Source organism: Macaca fascicularis, chromosome X (genome assembly GCF_037993035.2).
Source record: "Macaca fascicularis isolate 582-1 chromosome X, T2T-MFA8v1.1".
Classification (NCBI taxonomy): domain Eukaryota; kingdom Metazoa; phylum Chordata; class Mammalia; order Primates; family Cercopithecidae; genus Macaca; species Macaca fascicularis.
This window is the reverse complement of record NC_088395.1, coordinates 141,135,844-141,152,451: the sequence shown is the minus strand read 5'-3', so window position 1 is coordinate 141,152,451 and position 16,608 is coordinate 141,135,844.

Sequence of the window (16,608 nt, the reverse complement as noted above, 5' to 3'; positions counted from 1 at the left end):
ATCAGCCCCAGATTGATAAATACAAGTAACCTGGATAAGGGCATGGCCTCCAATTAGCTTAAGTTGCTAATAATAAACGTCACGGCAGGAAGAGAATGTCAAGCGATCATAAGAAGTGATTTTTTGAGAACAGGATGAGCTTTACCAGCAATAAGGATAAGGTAGTAGCCAATTAACACAAAACAGGATGGGGAGAGATTGTTGTTAATAGAAAAAATCCTGAGGACAGTACCAGGTCCCGTAATAAAGGGAAATCAGGGAGGCAGTACTGCTGTTTCAGAAGTTGATGTGGGAATGGGAATTTCCATTCAATTATGAGATACAAGAGCCAGGATGAGAAAGTACACCGATGTTCTTAGCAAGGACCTAGTGGGAGTTTTATTTTCTTTTTAAACTTTTGTGCTATGAAAAATTTACAAAAATAATGACAACAGCATTAGTTTAAGCCACATGAAATTGCCAAAATTTGACGATTTTTGATCTACAAACATGGCAATTTTGTGTTTTAAATGAAAACAAACCCCCAATACCCACCACACAGCTTCAGCAATTATTGACACATGGTCAATTTCATTTCCTCTAAATCTCCAACCATTATTCTGATAAACTGACTGATATAAAGGAAACCTCTGGTGGAAGTTTTTGTTGTGCTTTTGTTTTAATGATTTAATATCTATAAAAGAGACTCAAATTACATATGTACACATAATATTAAAATTAAGAGATTCCAATTATGTGTAGATATGTTTTTAGTTAATTATTTTTTTCAGTAAGTAATACATCCAGATGGTTCACAATTCAAAAGGTACAAAAAAACCAGGGTACGTGAAAATTCCCTTCCAACCCTTTCCCACTTGCCAACAGCTGTCTCTCCTCAAGGGCAATGAATAGTAACAGTTTTATTATTTTGTTTAAAAACAAGGTCTTGCTCTGTTTCCCAGGCTGGAGTGCAGTGGTATGATCATAGTTCACTATATCCTTGAACTCCTGGGCTCAAGAGATCCTCCCGCCTCAGCCTCCCAAGTAGCTGGGATTACAGGCATCTACCTCTATGTCCAGCTATTTAAAAAATTTTCTTTTGGTAGAAATGAAGTCTTATTATGTTTCCCAGGCTGGTCTTGAACTCCTGGTCTCAAGCAATCCTCCCACCTCAGCCTCCCACCTCCAGTGCCCTTGTATTACAGGCGTGAGCCACTGCACCCAGCAACAGTTTTTTATGGATCATTCCAGAGATGTTTTATGCATATGCTAGTAAAGAGATTGTAAACTACTCACAGTGTTCTGCACCTTGCTTCTTCCACTTAACAATATATTCTGGAGATTATTCCATATCAATACATAAAGATCTTTCTCCTTTTTAACAGCTACCTAGCATTCCATTTTATGAAGCATAATTTATTTAACTAATCAAATTACTACTGATGGACTTTTAGGCAGTTTCCGACCTGTTGCCATTACAGGAAATACTGCAGTGATTTGCCTTACACATTCATCTTGCACAAAAGCAAGTAAGTATATCTGTAGGAAAAATTCTCCCGAATGGAATTGCTGGATAGAAGGGGATGTGCATTTGTAATTCTGATAGCAGTTGCCCAGTGGCCTCCAAAACGTAAGAGCTGTTTGAATGCTGTCTGCACCCTACCCTTTCATCATGCATAGTTTCCTTGTTGCTCCTTTCCTCTTACTCCCAGGGTCAAGGGACCACTTCCACATCTCAAACTTAGAAAAGCCCCTCCGACCTCAGCCTCCTGTTGGTCTCCTTCAAGCACATTTTGGGCCCCACACCTACCAGCCTATCCTTCCTCCTCTCTTTTTTTCCAGAGGCCATCAGCATCCTCCTGGCTTCCTCTCCTCTTTCCAAGTCAGCCCTACCATTGGCCATTTTAGCTCTGCTAGAGTTGATCCCCCGGACTCACTCTCCCCGTGACCTTCGGCAGCACCTGCTCTGCCAATCCCTGGCCCTGTGAAAGCCCCACCATGCATTCTCTTCATTGCCTGCTCCCAGGCGGCTAGCTATTGCTGGAGAAGGTCATGAAGTTGGCTCCACTACAAAGCCAGGCCAGCCAGCCTCAGCTGGGCCCCAAGGGCTGCAAGGCAGTCCTTTTATATATCAAATTTCTCTCAGCAATTGTTCCAACTCCTCTCCCTCTCCTCATATCCCCTACTCCATCCTTGTGCCAGACCCCTTGGTACTGGGCCTGGCTTTGGATTTCAATGACAGGACATAGGTTATCAAGCAGGCACTCCCTCAATGTCCCCCTCTTCACCTCACCTTCCCCACTTCTCTGCACATTCACCCATGCCTGTTCATCGACCCACACCACCTTCACGGGAAGGAGGTGCTTCCTCCTCAAGGTTACCCCTTCCAGTTGTGTCCTTGGCACTAGATTCTCTTGCTTTCTCCTACGCTTGGCCCCAGAAGCCATCCTCTTTCCCTTTGGGCAAGCTCTTCCTCCTCATTAGTTTTTTCCTCTCAGCCTAAAAACACTTCCCTCATATCTGTGTCATTGTTCCACATCACCACCAGACTTTTTTTTTCAGATGGAGTTTCGCTCTCGTTGCCCAGGCTGGAGTGCAATGGCGTGATCTCAGCTCACCACAACCTCCGCCTCCCGGGTTCAAGCAATTCTCCTTCCTCAGCCTCCTGAGTAGCTGGGATTACAGACATGTGCCACCACACCCGGCTAATTTTGTATTTTTAGTAGAGACGGGGTTTCTCCATGTTGGTCAGGCTGGTTTTGAACTCCCAACCTCAGGTGATCTGCCCACCTCAGCCTCCCAAAGTGCTGGGATTACAGGCGTGAGCCACCTCGCCCGGCCTGGACTTTTAAAATTCAGCAATTCATGTGCCTCTTGGCTTCACTTCCTCCTTCCATGTTGTAAATTTCCTCCCCAAATTTAATAGAAAAATCAGAAATATTGACAAGTGAAAAGGAGAAAATCAAAATTATCCATAATGCCATCATCCAACTATTGACATATTCATGTATTTCTTTTCAACCTTTTTATATGCATATATATATATATATATATATACATTTACGTATTTTTTACAAAATTGGACCATAGTATAAATACTGATTAAGTAAATGCACTTCTTTGAGTGAGTCCATTTCCTCCTGTGTAAAGTGAGGACTATTATAGTAACTACCTCACAGGGTTGTTATGAGGATTACTCAAGATAAAAATATAGAAAAACACTTATCACAGTGACACATAGCAAGTTGAATTAATGTTAGCTATTACGATCTTCCCACGTCAACAAATATAGCTCTACATGAGAATGTAATGAGTTCTGTCACTGCAGTGTCTAATAGGAGTGACTAAAGCACTGCAGTGACTCACCAACACACATTCATTTGGCATAAGAGCAAGTATATCTGTGGGATAAACTCCTAAAAGCAGAATTTCTGGGTCAAAGGCTATGTGCATTTGTAATTTTGATAGATATGTTCAAATTGCCTCCATCAAGTGCTAGTTACCATGATTTCTTTAACTTATAAAGAAGTAATGAGGCTGTTTCACATTTTTAACTGGTACAAACCCAGACCATGAAGAACATTCTTATAACTGGATCTTTGCATAGATCCACGATTATGTATCCAGGGAAGAGGAAAGAGTATGAATAAGGGCACAGAGGTGGAGGCTCAAATGATGTGCATGGGAAACTGCTAGTATTGATGACTAACAGAGCTGAGAATGGCAAGAGTTGAGGAAAACATAGTGGGACCAAATCATGAAGGACCATGAATGTCACTGTCATTCATTCAGTCAGTCACCAAATATTTATTGACCACCTAATACAGACCAGGTACCGTTTTAGATACTTTGTTCACTTACTGAACAAAAACAGAAGATTCCTACCCTGGGGGAACTTATGTTCTGGCAGAGAGTGGCAAACAATATATGGAATGTTAGAAGGTGATAAGTTCTATAGAGAAAAGGAAAAGCACAGCAGGCCAAAGGGGATCAGGAGTGCTGAGAGTTGTGATATGAAATACAGTGGCTACCCCATTGTGGACTTTGAACGTACTCTACAATGAAGAATTAGGCATCACTTACATTTATCACCAACCTGCCACATCCACATGCCTGATAACCTAACTATTCTCTTTAAATCAGCTTACCTCCCCTACTTCGATTTATTTCAAAGGAAACTTCACAACACTAGCATAAATGGAAACCCAGGATTGCTGTCATACAGGTCTAGAAAGGGAAGACCTTTCTAGAGGGGGCTGAGGCAAGAGGATCACTTGAGCCCAGAAATTCAAGACCAACCTGGGCGGCCGGGCGCGGTGGCTCAAGCCTGTAATCCCAGCACTTTGGGAGGCCGAGACGGGCGGATCACGAGTTCAGGAGATCGAGACCATCCTGGCTAACACGGTGAAACCCCGTCTCTACTAAAATACAAAAAAAATTAGCCGGGCGAGGTGGCGGGTGCCTGTACTCCCAGCTACTCGGGAGGCTGAGGCAGGAGAATGGCGTGAACCCGGGAGGCGGGGCTTGCAGTGAGCTGAGATCCGGCCACTGCACTCCAGCCTGGGCAACAGAGCTAGACTCAGTCTCAAAAAAAAAAAAAAAAAGACCAACCTGGGCAACATAGGGAGACCCCATCTCTATGCAAACACATTTTTTTTTTAAATTAGCCAGGCATGGTGGCATGAGCCTGTGGTCCCAGCTACTTGGGAGGCTGAGGTGGGAGGGTCATTTGAGCCCCCGAAGTCAAGGCTGAAGTGAGCCGTGACTGTGCCACTTCACTCCAGCCTGGATGGCAGAGTGAGACCGGGTGCGGTGGCTCACGCATGTAATCCCAGCACTTTGGGAGACTGAGGTGGGTGGATCACTTGAGGTCAGAACTTCAAGACTAGCCTGGCCAACATGGCGAAAAACCATCTCTACTTAAAAAAAATACAAAAATTAGCTGGGTGTGGCGGCACACTCCTGTAATTCCAGCTACTTGCGAGGATGAGGCAGGAGAATTGCTTGAACCCAGGAGGCAGAGGTTGCAGTGAGCCGAGATCACACCACTGCACTCCAGCCTGGGCAACAGAGCAAGACTCCATCTCAAGAAATAATAAATAAATAAATAAATAAATAAATAAATAAATAAATAAAATACATAGAAAGGGAAACTGGAGAGTACCTAGCGCTGGCTTCTTCCCTTCCTTTTGTAGGTCAGTTATTAAATAACAGCAACAACAAGCACTTACTACACTATGTACTTATTTTCCAGGTAGCTTAGGGTTTTATGTGCAGCAAATAATTTCATCTTCACGATGACCCTATGAGGTAGGTACCATTATTGTCTCCACTGGTTTAGGAAGAAACCTGGGTAAAGTGACTAACCTTCCCACATCTCAGTTTCCTCCTACATAAATGGGGACAATAATGGCAACACAGGAGAGAAGAGCCCATTGGCTTCTCCCCACTTCATGTCATGCTTAGGGGAGAGTTGGAGAGGGGACAGGAAGGGGACAGTGGCTCCCAGCTGCAGCATTCCCTGACTGCCTTCCCAATGCCAACAATTGAGATTAGAACTAAATTACTGCTTTAAAACACCTCTCCCCAGAGTTAAATTTATTAGTCACTTTAATTTTCCTATGAAGAACTTTAATCAGAATGTCCAAATTGATTTCAGCCTTGCTAGGATGGGAGGTTTTGATTAGAAGAGGGGAAGATGATGTGCCTTGGGAGCATAGGCCCTTTTTTGGAAGAGATCAGAGTAGGGTAGATACTGAGGGGTTGGGGGTGGGAGCTGGAGGGAAAGAAGCAGCAGAAAGCAAGGTGGAAAGAAACTAAAGACGAACTCTATCAGCTTCAGCTGTCTCTAATTCAAGTCCTTTTGGGGAGGAAGCAGAATCTAACTGACAATAAATAATACATCATTAGAGAGACAGCACCTTGGTCCTGTTAACCTGCTTAGTCTCTCAAAGTATACTACTGCTATTCGACTTCCTGAGAAGTCATCCTTGTATCTTTAAAAAAAAGTCATTTTCATTCATAGGAAATAATATTGGATTCTGAACTACTCAAAGACTTTGAGCCAGGCCAGGTGCAGTGGCTCACACTGGTAATCCTAGCACTCTGGGAGGCCGAGGGCTCGCTTGAGCTCAGGAGTTCAAGACCAGCCTGGGCAACATGGTGCAACCCCATCTCTACAAAAAATAACAATTTAGCCAGGAGTGGTGGCATGCACCTGTAGTCCCAGTTACTTTGGGGGCTGAGGTGGGAGGATCACTTGAACCTAGGAGGTCAAGGCAGCAGTGAGCCAAGATCACACCACTGTATTCCAGCCTGGGTGACAAAGTGAGATCCTGTCTCAAAAAAAAAAAAAAAAGAAGACTCTGAACCAGAGCTATGTCTTTCCCTGGTTTTAGTTTTCATTGAATAATGAGAATTCCATAAAGTCACACAGACGAACCCACATTCCCTGAAAGGCTTACTTACAATCAAGAAAAAGTCGATATAATGCAGTAACCCAGGAATGTGAGCATTGGAGTAGATGAACCCATGTGTAGAATAAATATTTTTAAGTTGCTTAGAAGAAATTGGAGAGGAAAGAAAAGCTTCTCATGGAAACTAGAAAGCTAAGAGCAGAAGGGGTTAAATCTATGGTGCAGGGCCGGCACTGCCTAATGACCCCTCATAGCCCCCTATAGCCCACAGATGTGATGGGTTATGTAGGCCCTGTGCCACAAAGGAACACAATGTTGGATCTGTTCGGTGTGGACCATCTATGAGAGGATAGAAATCCCCAAAGGCAAGCACATTACCCCTGATTTCACAGTTCAGGAAAGGAAACATCAGATTTCTTTCGTTGACACCCTGTTGAATGGGGGAACTACATTATCTACTACACAAATGCCTTCCTTCTCCTGCCCACATTTGGGGAGCCGCAGACAAGATTCAGACAACCCTGGCCCTTATGCTGGAGTTTCAATTTGGTAAAGTGGGATTAGCAAAAAGCTTGTTGCTTGGTAACAATGTGCTCTTATAAACCCTTAGATCTTGGTATGATGAAATAGACCAAGTACATCTATTATTTTATTTTGCTTTGCTTTTTTATTCATTTCTTGTCACCAAGATCCAAAGGATGATACCATGCTTTGTGGTTTTCCAGATATCCACCACCCCTAACCAACAGGACACTGGCAAGTATCTGAAATCAGATTCTCTTCCTGTCAGTAAGTGGGGGAGTTCAGGAGGCCACTTAGACATATAGTATGTCACTGATCACAGGAACTTTAGCAAGTCACAGCCTTTCTTTAATTGAACATGCTTTATCATGAGTTTCTAAGTTAAACAAAAGAAGTAGAAAGTCATATGAAGCTATTCCTAAGAATTTTAGGAGACTCTAGAGAAAGTCAGGTCAGTTTATTCTTTAAATCACATTAGATTTTCTTTTGAAGGAAGTATGCCATGTAGCTGATCATTTTAAACAGTAATGAATAATTGTGTCTGGTTAAATACGAAGGCCCAAGATCTATAAATTAAATTCTTTAAAAACAAAAATAATCTGGCCGGGTGTGGTGGCTCATGCCTGTAATCCTAGCACTTTGGGAGGTCGAGGCGGGTGGATCACCTGAGGTCAGGAGTTTGAGACCAGCCTGGCCAACACAGTGAAACCCCGTCTCTACTAAAAATACAAAAATCAGCCAGGTGTGGTGCCACGCACCCATATTCCCAGCTACTCGGGAGGCTGAGGCAGGAGAATCGCTCGAACCCAGGAAGCGGAGGTTGCAGTGAGCCAAGATTGTGCCACTACACTCCAGCCTGAGTGACAGAGCAAGACTCCATCTCAAAAAAAAAAAAAAAAAATTAGATCAACATTTTAAATAAAATAGACATATTTAAACATATTCCCTCATGCTCATTGACGTCTTTCTTTTGTCAAGCAACGTTTAACACAGCAAATTATTTTGAAAACCAGGATCTCAAAATCAAAACATTGTTTAAAAGAGCTACATATATGAACTACATAAATGAACATGCACTGCCGGTAAAATATAAAATATTTTATATAAATAGTAATATCACTTGGGAAAACAGGCTGCTAATTTCTTACAAAGCTAAGCATGCATTCACTATATAATAAAGCAATTCTAGTAGGTATTTACTCAAGATAAATTAAAATATATGTTGACACAAAGGCTTAAACACAAATGTTGATAGCAGCTTTATTAGTAACAACTCTCAAATGGAAATAACCAAAATGTCCATCAACACATGAATGGATAAACAAATTGTACCATATATACAGTGAAATACGATTTGGCAATAAAAAGTAATGAACTACTGATAGAGGAAGCAACACAGATGGATCTCAAAGACATTATTCCAGGCAAAAATAACCAGACACAAAAGAGTACATATTGTGTGATTACATATATATGTAAGTTCTATAAAAAGAAAATCTAATCTACAGTGATGAAAAGTAGATCAGTGTAGCCTGGAGCCAGTAGTGAGTGTGGAGGAAGATTAACTGCAAAGGGGCAGTGGACATTTTCTGTGGCAAAGGAAATGGTCTGTATCTTGATTGTAATCTTAAAGTGGGTGCAATTTGTAATACGTAAATTATACCTCAATAAAATTGATTTTAAAAGCTGCGTAAGGCCATGTACAATGGTTCACCCCTGTAATCCCAGAACTTTGGGAGGGTAAGGCGGGAGGATCACTTGAGCTCAGGAGTCCAAGACCAGCCTGGCCAACATGTGAAACCCTGTCTCTTCTAAAAAATACAAAAATTAATTCCAGCTACTTGGGAAGCTGAGGCAGGAGAATCGCTTGAACCCAGGAGGCAGAGGTTGCAGTGAGCTGAGATCATGCTAATGCACTCGAGCCTGGGCAACAGAGTGAGTGAGACTCTGTCTCAAAAATAAAAAATAAAAATAAAAATAAAAGCTGCATAAATACGAAACTTCAAAAGTTGAAGATTTAAAGTTATTTCTGCCTAGCAAGCATGAAATATAAAGCATCCTGTGTATGACGAGGCAGTACCTACAATTAAGCAAGTACTCTTTTGAAAAACTAAGCACACAGGCCCATATGCATGGTGGAAGTCATTGAGCTCAGTGTTATTTGGAGCTGGTGCATATATTTATCACGCTTTAGTAACAAGTGCCTACTATGTAGGAGGAATGGCAAAAAGAATAAAAAGCAAAGGACTCATTAGGCTGGAAAGAAGACCAGGGTGTACACTGGATTTAGCAGGAGAGCTGAGAACATGCCAAGGACAGGAAATGATATTCTACACATCACCATGAATCCTGGTCTTTCACTATCATCTTGTGGAGTGACTCTCAGTTGAGAGGCCAATCAATCTACATACAGCTTGACCTTGTCTAACTCAGCTCTAATGTTGATCAAAAGCCAGAAAAACTGGTACCAATGACTGGGACAAAGAGTAGAAAATGGTATAGGACAACAGATTCTTCAAATTCCTTGTCCAAGCTACAGAGAATCCTTTGCCTTCCCCATTGGTAGAGAAGCTCTCTCATTTTTTTTTTCAATGTTTGGTAAAAAGTTCTACTAGTGTTTTAATAATTGCAGGAGGCTGGATGAGAAATTGATCTGGAACGCTTTATCCATCTATATAACCTTAGAAATTAAAAGATGGGGGGATAGATAATTGAGTGTCTCTCATATAATCTTAATTTTTTCATTATTATTTTTCTTTCTTTTTTATTATTTCAATCCTGCTCCTTCTGCATAATCTTAGGATAGGATTCAGAGTACAGTCACACTAAACTGGGAAGTATTCTGAAATTACTTTTTAAGTCAGAGAACCCTAATACCACAATTTATAGAAACTGAGAATGAAATGTAGAAAAAGTGTGTAGTGTTGTGGAAATTTCTGAGTGTCACACTTTAAACACTGATAAACTGGAAAATGTTCAGAAGCCAATGGTCAGGATAGTATCAAGGTCTGGAAACTATCTCAAAGAAAAAAACAGTGGAATGGAAAATCTAGAGGAAAAAAGATTTGTAGAGACATGATAGCCATTGCCAAATATCTGAAAGTCCATCTATTGGAGAGGAGATGGGTTTTGCTTATTTTGTGGCATTCCCTAGGACAAATTGGGACCAAAAGATGGAAGGTAGATTTTGGTTCCATATCAGAAAGAATGTTTAAATGAGTAGAACTTTCCAACAGTTGAAAGACTCTTATACTCTACTTCAATAAAAGCTCAGATAGAGGCAGGATTCTGGATCCTCTCACCCCTTCTCTCACAAAATTAATAACTGCATATGAGTTTCTAAAATATATTTAACTTCTATTGTTTCTTGATTATACAAGTAATAGATAGTCCATGTGGAAAAATCTGAAAGTACAGACAAGGCAAAGAGAAAAGCAAATAAAAATAAAAACCATCAATCTTCCTACTTCCTAGAAACTTAGTTTTTGGCATATAAGCTTACAGATTTTTTTTTTCTGTTACATATCTATATAAAATATATAGATACATATACTTCTTAAAAAACAAAAACGAGGCAGTGTGTGGTGGCTCAAGCCTGTAATCCCAGCATTTTGGGAGGCCGAGGTGGGTGGATCACCTGAAGTCAGGAGTTGGAGACCAGCGTGGCCAACATGGTGAAACCCTGTCTCTACTAAAAATATAAAAATTAGCCGAGTGTGGTGGGGGGCGCCTGTAGTCCTACCTACTCAGGAGGCTGAGGTAGGAGAATTACTTGAACTCGAGAGGCAGAGGTTGCAGTGAGCTGAGATTGTGCCATTGCACTCCAGCCTGGGTGACAAGGGTGAAACTCCGTCTCAAAAAAACAAAAAACAAAAACCAAAAAAAACCAAAAATGAGATCCCATTAATCACACTGCTTTTTAACTTTACAATCTAGTACAAACATCTTTCCATGTCAAGTGATATATGACCATGCCATCATTCTTCATTGGTGCCAAGATTTCCATGGAATGAATGTACTGCAATCTATTTTAACCCAATGTTTCCCAAAGGGTATTCTATATAACATCAATCCCACAAGCTATCCCTTAACAAGATAACATGGGTTAAACAGTTTGAAAATGCTTCATACCACATCCTCTTTCTTGGGCTTTCAGAATGTTAAAGAAACAAGTCAACTGAATTTTCCAAACTTACTTAACCATGGACTCCCCCTGGACTTCCTCTTCAATTCTTCAGGACATTTACTTACTCACATTTTATCAGGTTGGTGCAAAAGTAATTGTGGTTTTTGCCATTTAAAAAAAAAAAAAAAAACCCACAAAAACCGCAATTACTTTTGCACCAACCTAATATAAAGCACCCTGAGAAATGTGAATTTAACTGATCTTAGTGTGACTAAACATTAGTTGTTGGTTTTTTAACATAAAACTTACTATTTTAACCATTTTTAGGTATACAATTCAGTAGCCTTAATTACATTCACAATGTTGTGCAGCCATCACTACTATCTATTTCCGAACCTTTTTTTTTTCTTTTTTGAGACAGGTTCTCACTCTGTTGCCCAGGCTGGAGTGCAGTGGTGCCATCTCGACTCACTGCAACCTCTGCCTCCCGGGTTCAAGCGATTATCCTGCCTCAGCCTCCTGAGTAGCTGGTGGACTATAGGCACCCGCCACCACACCCGGCTAATTTTTTGTAGTTTTAGTAGAGAGGGTTTTACCACGTTGGCCACACTGGTCTCCAACTCCTGACCTTGTGATCTGCCCGCCTCGTCCTCCCAAAGTGCTGGGATTACAGGCGTGAGCCACCGCACCCGGCCCAAACCTTTTTTTTAAAATCACCCCAAACAGAAACTCTGTACCTGTTAATAAATCCCCATTCCTCCCTCCCTCTAGTCCCTAGTAACCCGTAATCTATTTTCTGTCCTTATGAATTTGTCTATTCTAAATATTTCATATAAGTGAAATAATATTTATCCTGTTTGTGTGTCAGACTTATTTTACTTAGGCTAATGTTTCGTGATTCATGCATGTTGCAGCATGTGTCAGGACTTCATTCCTTCTCATGGCCCAACTTCATTGTTTGACACGTGGCTACTCAGTTGCCCCAGCACCACTTGTTGAAGACAGTAAGTTTTTTCATAATTGATTTTTTCCCACTTACAAATAACATTACAATATCTTTTTCAACCTGTCCTGTATTTTTCTCTAAGAAAAATTCCTATAATTGCTATCCCCAAAGAGATGCACTTTTTGAAGGCTTTTGATACACACTACCACACTTCCTCATTAAAGGACAATAGGACTCCACCACAGTAAATTCAAACACCACTTTCCCCACTCTCAACAACCTTGTGTATTATTTAAAATTTTAAAAATTTCTGCTAATCAGTGTGGCATGGGTGTATTCCAAATCAAGTTGAAGGGTCCAGGTGTGGTGGCTCCAGCCTGTAATTCCAGCACTTTGGGAGGCCAAGGCAGGCAGATCGCATGAGGCCAGGAGTTTGAAACCAGCCTGGCTAACATGAAGAAACCCTGTCTCTACTAAAAATACAAAAGAATAAATGAGCTAGGCATGGTGGCATGCGTCTGTAGTCCCAGCTACTCAGAAGACTGAAGCACAAGAATCACTTGAACTGGGAGGTGGAGGGTGCAGTAAGCCAAAACAACACCACTGCACTCCAGCCTGGGTGACACAGCTAGACTCTGTCAAAAAAAAAAAGTTGGAGTTTTAGCTGAACTTCCTTCTTCCTTCACAGCCCTGCCATGCTGGCCTCAGTACCATCCTTTCCAAAGACCCCACTCTTAGAGTTTAATATACGTCAAGTTAAGGAAACAAACTTAAACCCTTCCTCTTAGAGGAGGGAGACTAGAAATGGAAAGTATAATTAGGTTCCTCTGCTGGATAATGTAATTTTAAAGTATTTCCTTTCTCAGAACAAAGTCACAAGCAAGCTACTTGCAACTTTCAAGTTTGTCCTTTTTTGTTGGTGTTCATTGCAGAGTTACCAAGCACAAGAGCCATGCCAAGAAATAAACCAACTTAACGTACCAACTTAACATCAGAAGGCTTTTCTTATTGCCATATAATAATTATCAAGGAAAAAGAAAAAGTTCTTTTACTGATAGTGTGCTTTGTAGTGTGAGTTGAGCACTTCTGAATTTGTATTGGGATGGTATTTTTATACTTGATGTAGCTTTTGGCCATGTCTCTCTTGCTTCTCTGAAACAAACATACCAAGTATATCTTTGTTTTGTCTCAAGTTGTTGTTACAGTACAATGAAAATTTTATGGTGAGTGCTGTGTCAGTAGGAACTTGTTATTAATATGGAAATCCTGAGAGGATCATTTATTCACACAAAACAAGAAACCAGGGGGAAATTAGCTTTGCACATTTCATCATAAATCATGCATAATTCAGAAAGAGAGGAAACTATTGATGAAGCTGAGTAAAATGAGTTTCTTGTTGCCAGAAAGAATAAAAATATTAGGTATAAAGCTCTCTAATTTCTTAAATATTTTAAATGCCACCATGACTTTTACTGTCATACTAGCAAAGATGAAGGCACGTTTTCACAGAATCCATAAAATTTTAAGAGGCAGAAGGGACCTTATAAATAACTAGTCTGAGGCCGGGCGCGGTGGCTCAAGCCTGTAATCCCAGCACTTTGGGAGGCCGAGACGGGCGGATCACGAGGTCAGGAGATCGAGACCATCCTGGCTAACTCGGTGAAACCCCGTCTCTACTAAAAAAATACAAAAAACTAGCCGGGCGAGATGGCGGGCGCCTGTAGTCCCAGCTACTTGGGGGGCTGAGGCAGGAGAATGGCATGAACTCAGGAGGCGGAGCTTGCAGTGAGCTGAGATCTGGCCACTGCACTCCAGCCTGGGCCACAGAGCCAGACTCCGTCTCAAAAAAAAAAAATAAATAAATAAAAAAATAAATAAATAAATAACTAGTCTGATCTGTTTTACATATTGGATTCCTGAAGCCCAGAGTGGTGAAGTGACCTGCCCAAAGACCCACATAGCTAGTGGCAGAACTGGAGCTACAAGTCAGATCTCCTGACTCCTATACTTACTAAGAATGTACTTTGGTCACTCTCCCAAAAGGCTGACATGAGCATTTATGTTACTGATTTACTTTGCTGTCAGTAAAGCCACAGAAATCTCCAATTGCACATATGTAGCTGTTGGTCAACTTATAGGATTTAGTTAATGACTGCATTCATTTAATGCATTTCTTCTGAGAGACCATGGTCATCAGGTCTCCCTTTAGTAAGGGGGTTGAGCAAGTTTCCAAGATTCCTATATGACGTATGATTCTCTCCACCTATACGTTATAGACACTTGTGGAAATCAATCTTGTTTACCCTCGGGTTAAGAACTACATTGTAAGAAATCTGCGAGACATTATGGAATTTCAGAAAAACAAAGTTACGTATTTGCTGGGGTACTTATGGTTCCCTGACCTTTTCTAAATGCACAATTTTAACTATCTGACAGTGAAGTCTACCTATAAGATAGATTTTTCAAGCTCAACTTTTAAGATCTAAAATATTTAAAAACACTTCAGGCAAATTGTAATTAGTTTTCCCCATAGATACCTAAAGTATCATACATGCATTTTCATCTTGGATATTTATATATCGTTGTTTCTAGGTGAATTTTAAAAATTCATTTAGGAGATGAGATTAAATATATCCTGTAGTGGGAGTACTAATAATTCAAGGAGCAGGGACAAAGATTAATGCAGAATTAGAACCTTAACTCATGTGCTTTTAATAGCTCATTTGATTTGTCTCAATTCTAAAGAGCCAATGAAACAGGCCACCTAAATACAAACTCTACACTCATCCCCCCTTTTAATGTAAGAGATTTCTAAATATGAGAGCTGTCCAACAATACAATGAACTGTCTTGTGACAGAGTCCATTCATTCCTACAAGATTTCAAACTAAGGCTAAAAAATAATCTGTCTGGAATTATTATTATTATTATTATTATTTTGAAATGGAGTCTCACTCTGTTGCCAGGCTGGAGTGTACTGGCATGATCATGGCTTACCGCAACCCCTGACTCCCTGGTTCAAGCAATCCTCCTGCCTCAGCCTTCTGAGTAGCTGGGATTATAGGCATGTGCCACCACACCTAGCTAATTTTTGTATTTTTAGTAGAGACAGGGTTTCACCATGTTGGCCAGGATAGTCTCGATCTCCTGACCTTGTGATCCACCCGCCTCGGCCTCCCAAAGTGCTGGGATTACAGGCATGAGCCACCGCGGCCGGCCATCTGTCTGGAATTCTTAAAAGGATTTCTGCATTGAGAGGTAGATTCAAAGACTTCTAAAATCCCTGAATACTAAGATTACATTATCTCAGTATTAGCTTTATATCCTATTTTTACAGTAAAAGTGTCTTTTCTTATGTGTATCTATAGTCATGTTATCATAGACTGTCTTGTATCATTATTTTTGTATTTAGTTATCCTGCTTGAAGACAGATAAGGTATCTCACTCATCCTCATATATCATAAAAGTTTTAGTACAGTTTCCTGTACATAGAAAGTATTCATTAGATATTTATTGAATATACTTAAAATTATAAATGTTATTGGTTGATTTGGTAATTATAAATTTTACAAACCATATATATTTTTTCCCGATCTGAGAACCCAACTCATTACTACAGTGAGTTTTCATGTTGAATATCAGTGAATCATTAGGGTAAATTTGGAGCACTGCTCTTTTATAAGATTGTAAGTAAAATACAAATACTTTATTGAACACATATTTAAGGCTTAATAATGATGCTTTATAGTCACCTCTTGTTCTCACATTTTTAAGATGAGTTATAGGAGAGACAATTTTAAAAAACTAATTTAGGAAAGATGAAACAAGCAAAATCAAAATTCTAAAATTATACCATTGTGTGTTAAATTGTGTCCTCAAAAAAATATCTTGAAATTCTAATCCCCAGGACCTGTGAATTTGACCTTATCTGGAAACAGGGTCTTTGCAGATATAATGGAATTAAGATGAGGTCATATTGGATTAGGGTGGGCCTTAAATCCAACGACTGGTTGTCTTTATAAGAAGGCCATATGACGACACAGGACACAGAGAGAATCCTGTGATTCTCTTTGAGGCAGAGATTGGAGTGATGTATCTGTAAGCCAAGGATTGCCAGCAATCACCAAAAGCAAGGAGAGAGGCATGGAACAGATTCTCCCTCAGAGCTTCGAGAGGCAACCAACCCAGCTGACTCCTTGATCTTAGGTTGGTAGCCTCCAGAACTGTGAAACAATAAATCTCCATTGTTTAAGCCACTCAGTTTGTGATGTTTTGTTATGGCAGCGCTGGGAAACTAATATATGTCCTTCACTATAGAAAACTGATATGATAATTCTTTGGCATGTTTAGAAAGACAAAATATAGCCTTACCATAATTTTTTTTCTTTGAGCAGAGTCTCACTCTGTCGCCCAGGCTAGAGTGCAGTGGCGTGATCTCAGCTCACTGCAACCTCTGCCTCCCGGGTTCCAGCGATTCTCCTGCCTAAGCCTCCTGAGTAGCTGGGATTACAGGTGTCTGCCACCACGCTCAGCTAGTATCTTGTATTTTTAGTAGAGATGGGGTTTTGCCATGTTGCCCAGGCTGGTCTTGAACTCCTGAAATCAGGTGACCCACCCACT